The following is a 6,049-nucleotide window of genomic DNA, read 5'->3' as shown; positions in this document are numbered from 1 at the left end:
CCAAAGGAATAATATTGAACCCAAGGGATTAATATTATAAACCCAAGGTATACAAACCCTAAAATAAATATTATAAACTCTGAAATAAACCATGGTTGATTTTCATATTTAGACAATCATTTTCACAATCTGATGTTGGAGCATGGTTCACCATGATTGACCATGCTTTATTTTTATAACGAGAAAATCTTTGTTACAATGAAACTTTGGACCATGATTGACCATGGTTAATTTTCATATTGACACAGTCTTTGTCACAATGTGATGATATACCATGGTTAGCCATGATTGATATTATAAACACAAGGGATTAAAACTATAAACCCGAGGGGTTATAAACACAAGGGAATAATATTAAACCCATGAGAATAATAGAGAAAAAAGTTGTATAAACCCTAAGATAAATATTATAAACCCTTAAATAAACATGGTTGACCATGGTTGATTTTCATATTGATACAATATTTGTCATAATGCGACACTGGACCATGCTCGACCATGCTTAAACCCTTAAATTAATAAACCCAAGGGGTCAATAGTAAAACCCCAAGGGGTCAAAACTAAAACCCCAAGGGATTATGAACTCAAAGGAATAATAGTAAACCTAAGGGATCAATCTTATAAACCCAAGGTATGTAAACCCTAAGGTAAATATTATAAACCCTAAAATAAACATGTTTGACCATGGTTTATTTTCATATTGAGAAAATCATTCTCACAATGTGACGTTGGACCATTGTTGACCATGGTTGATTTTCATATTGAGGTAATCTTTGTCATAATATGACATTAGACCTTGTTTGACCATGATTGACCATGGTTCACCATGATTGATTCTATAAAACATGGTTGACCATCGTGGACCATGATTAAGAGAAATTTAATATTAAGCGAAATCTCAATCTTTGATTTGTTAACTACTATTAAGAATATTTCATAAAGTTTAAATTCCTACTATCCGCCTTTAGTTATTGATAAATATATTCAAATATTGGAGACTGAATTATAAAATTATCCACCTTTAGTTGTTGATAAATATATTTAAATATTGGAAGCTAAGTTAAAAATAATAATAATAATAATAACAAACATACTAAAAATATTTTATAAATATTCAATAAAAATAAAATTTCTTTCATTTACGATAATTATTAAATTAAAAATCAATTTTCAAGACTAAATTGCAAAATAAACAAACATATTCAAGTAAATGTTTTATCAATATTCAATAAAAATTAAATATATTAAAGTAAATGTTTTATGAATATTCAATAACGATTAAATTGTTTTCATATAATGTAATTATTAAATTAAAAATCAAATTTGAAAACTAAATTATAAAATAAACAAACATATTTATCTTAATATTTTATTGATAATCAATTAAAATCAAATGTTTACTTTTTATTAAATCTAAAATTTAAATACCATATTCTCGAATAGTTATAAATTTCAAGTTTGTGATTTCAAAATTTAACTAAACATATTTTCAATTTTTTTTTTATATATAATAAAGAAAGTTTCCATAATATTCATTAACTAAATTGAGGTTATCAATTAATATTGGTTAATTATATACAATTCTTTTGTTTTAGTTATGAAATTAAAATACTTTAATTTATACACTTTACTCTAAAATAGGCCTAAATAATATAAAATAGTATATTGTAATATTAAATTGTTTTATATAATAAAAAACTATTTCAAAATATTCATCAATTAAATTAAATTGAATTCATTTAGTTAAAATATTATTCAATAAAATTTATTTATTTTTAAAGTATATTTCAAACAAGCTAATTTTATAATTGAATTTTATTTCTATAGTATATTTCAAACAAGGTACTTTTATAATTGAATCCAATAATTTTAAGATTTCAACATTATAATATTTTTAAGATTTTTGAAACATGGAAACATTTATTTAACTTTGTAAAGGAAGAAAGGTAATCATATATTAATTATTTTAAATATTAAATAGAATAAAAAGTTATTATAAAATTAAAATATGAATAAATTTTTTAATGGTTAAAAATATAATATGATTATTCTGTCACATATTTTATGATCGGAGGAGAGCTTTGCAGCTAGGCTTCTGACCATAATCTCAGACGACGCAGACTATTCAGACGAGGCAACCATCACGGGCCTGACCTTCAGTTCTCTTTCGACAGAGCAGTACGGGGTATAATCGCAGGGCACATGGATCCCCCCCGAGGGGGCGTCAATGCCCTCTGCCAAAGCAAATACTACGCCGCTAGGGCATGAGAGGACGATCGTGTTCGGTTCTGTTGATGAGGAGGCGATCAACAAGGAGATGCTGTAGCGCAACGGGCATAATGAGACAAGAAATCAGGCAGACAAGACAGGCGATACTCCAGGAAGAAAGGACAAGCTAGAGGAAGGACCGAAGATCACTTCGAAAACCTGCAAACCAATAGCAGCCGAATGGCCCAGAATAGAGCTGCTCGGCCAGAAGATTGACGAACGAATCCAATACATGAGGGATCATGCCCTCATGGGGAAATTTATAGTGTTCTGGCCGACAAAAAAAGCCCTATATGGATGGATCACAGCTAAATGGAAACCCAAAGGCGACGTAACACTGCAGCTAGGACCGAAAGGGTTCTTTACTGTGGTTTTCTTTTGCCTAGAAGACAAATACAGAATCTTCGGTGAAGGGCCATATTTTTTCAAGTCAGCTGGACTATATCTAAGGGAATGGGTAGCAAGATTTAACCCGGACAAGGAAGACCTCACCTGGGCTCCAGCTTGGATCAGAAAGTATTCACTGCCAGATGAATATTGGGATGAAGATATACTCAAAGACATAGGAAATGGATTAGGGGAATACATTAAAGCGGTGAAAGAAACGAAGCTACGTAGATACATATCCTATGCTCGCATTTGCGTTTTCATGTGCCTGGACAAAGCCCTGCCAGACTCGGTAAGTCTTTCTCATCGTGATAATGAAGGGATTCAACCCTTGGATTACGAACATGTTCCTTTTCGTTGACGAAAATGCCATGCTAACGGGCCTTTATTTAGGGATTGTCCCCTAAATTCCAAAACCAATGCTCCCGACCCCTCCGACTGTTTGACCCATGATGGCTTCACTAGAGCACCCAGCTGCAAACGAGCGCACAAAAAGCCTTCTACCGGAAAAAAGCCCCAACAAGATACCGCCTCTGGCCCTGCTACAAGTAACAGCTTTGAAATTCTAGCTCAAACCTCGGGAGAGCAAATCCTGTTCTCCAAGCCCAGCTCCGCGCCCACCTCCTCCTCATCCTAGCCTCCTCTTTCACGCTCCCCTTCTGAAAAAAAAACCCCCAAAGGTGTTAAGGCTAACCCCAAGGATAGACAAAAGGAGCCTGCAGAAAAAGATAATGATATGGATGTGGATGGAACTCCAGATTCCCCCCAAAGCTTAGATATATCCACAGAAGTAAAAAGTCAGGTGCAACAGATGGATGAAGAGCCAGAAAGTATAGATCTGCAAGGACTAGACATTTTAGAGCTAGAGCTAGCATGCAAAAAGAAGGATTACGACAGTATCCCAGAGCTTCAACTCAACAAACAGGAAGTGGTCATCTCAAGGGCTTATCAGCAGAAACAGCTATGCATCCAGCCAGGAAGCCATTGGGATGGAGGCCTTCCCCCAAAAGACTCCAAAAAGAGGGGAAGAAGAACGGATCTCCAGCGAAAAATAGCATTAGGGAAAATCCTGGTGGACTCAGGTAGGTATGCAAAATTGAAAGAGTACTACAAACCATCTATCAATAGTGAATCATGAAGCTCATTTCATGGAACTTAAGGGGGCTCAATAGCCTAGGGAAACTTAAAATGTTAAAAAATATGATAAAGATGGAAAAGCCGAAACCGTGCTTTCTTCAGGAAACCAAGTGTAACAACACTACACTACGAAGCATCCTTTCTAAAGCATGGCTAGTTTGTCAATCGGTGGCAGTGGATACATCAGGAGCATCAGGGGGGCTTGCCATTGCATGGAACACGTAAGCGCTAACTCTCTCCGAATTCCATGCTTCTCACCACCTCATTCAGGCCGCCTTCCACATTTTAGGCACCAATATACATGGAAACCTCTCAAATGTTTATTTCCCACAGGAAGCAGGAAACAAAATAGCTCTTCTCAATACTATAGAAGCTCTGAATAACAACAGATTGCATCCTCTATGGATCATTGGAGGGGATTTTAACATGATCACCAAGTTGGAGGAAAAGCTTGGGGGAAGAAACAGGATGGAACAGGAAAATACCCACTTTAAAGACTTCATCCAAAATACCTCTCTAATAGACCTGCAATATTGTAATGGCACTTACACTTGGAGTAATCGAAGAGCAAGGAAGCACCAAATTGCTTCCAAACTGGACAGATTTCTCATATCCGATAACTCGGTTCACTTAGGAGGAGACATAACTGCTGCAATTCTCCCCCACTCAAGCTCAGATCACAGGCCAATCTCCTTCCAGTGGCAAAGGCAGGGCAACACCACCAGGAAGCCCTTCCGCTTCGAAGAGTTCTAGCTCACCCACCCTGCATTCAAAGACTTTGTCAAAACCACTTGGACAATCTTCATTCCGCCAGAAGGCTCCAAGATGTTTCAGTTCCAACAGAAACTTAAATATTTAAAATCCAATTTAAAGCATTGGAACAATGAGACCTTTGGAAACATCTTTAAGGCGCAACATGACTTAAACGAGGAAATGGCAGATCTCCAGCAACAAGTAATCACAGGGAGTCACATGGAGGGGACCCTGGAGCAGAAGCATCGCATCCACAATCAGCTGGAGGAGAGGAGAAAGCAGGAGGAGATTTTATGGAAGCAGAAGTCCAGGATCAGATGGCTGAAAGAGGGCGAATGGAACACCAAATTCTTTCACCAAACCACTATTCAAAGAAGAGTGCACAACAACATCCCCTTCATTCAGAAGCAAGGTGGGGCAAGAGCATAACAGTATGAAGAAATCGAGGTGGAATTCCTAAATCACTTCAAGCAAGTTCATCTAGAGCCCAATGCAGACAAGCGACCTGTGATAGAAATAATAACACATAATGTGCCAAAACTAATCACTAAGGAACACAACGAACTTCTCCTTCATCCTATACTAACTCAGGAGGTGGATACAGCCATGTCCCAGCTCAAGGAGGGCAAAGCCTCTGGCCCGGATGGCTTCACCACAACTTTCTTTCACACCTTTTGGGATCTGATAAAAATTGAGGTCTGGCAAGTGGTGGAGGAGTCGAGAGCTCTTCATTGGCTGCTTCCTTCTCTCAACTCAACTTTCATTGCACTTATACCAAAAGAGGCGGAATCCATCACCCCGGACAAATACCGTATGATTGCTCTCTGCAATGTCATATACAAAGTAATCTCTAAAGTTATCGCCAACAAGTTAAAGCCCCTATTGCCATTGCTCATCTCTCCGGAACAGTCTGGATATGTGGAAGGGAGACAGATCATGGATGGCATTATCCTCTCGCATGAGATTATACACTCCCTCAAGCATTCCAATTAGGCAGGTAAGATTCTAAAGCTTGATCTTTCTAAGGCCTTCGATAAGCTCAGTTGGACTTACATTCAGAAAATGTTAATTGCCTTTGGATTCTCTCCCATGTGGATCTGTTGGATCATGAGTCTTATCTCCTCTTCCTTCTTTTCCATTCTTGTGAACGGGATCCCATCTCGACCCTTCAGTCCCTCTCAAGGAACCAGGCAAGGTGACCCTCTCTCCCCCTTCCTCTTTGTTTTAATGGCTGAAGGCCTGGGTCGTCACATCAAACAAGCCCTCCTCTCCCAACAGCTTAAAGATCTCTCAATTCACCACTCCCCAGCTATAACTCATCAACAGTTTGTTGATGACAACATGCTCTTTGGCTACCCATCTATCCAGGAAGCCTCCCGCTTCAAAGCCCTGCTCAATGACTTCTCTGAGGCCTCAGGAACCAGCATCAATAACACCAAGTCGCAGATCTTTTTCTTTCACACCCCACCTGTTGTTAAGACTGTTGTTGCCCGAATATTGGGGT

The sequence above is a fragment of the Pinus tabuliformis genome, chromosome 3_1 (genome assembly GCF_031772625.1).
Source record: "Pinus tabuliformis cultivar Carrire ecotype Pingquan chromosome 3_1, CPIR1, whole genome shotgun sequence".
NCBI lineage: Eukaryota > Viridiplantae > Streptophyta > Pinopsida > Pinales > Pinaceae > Pinus > Pinus tabuliformis.
Note: the sequence above shows the minus strand (reverse complement) of the source record.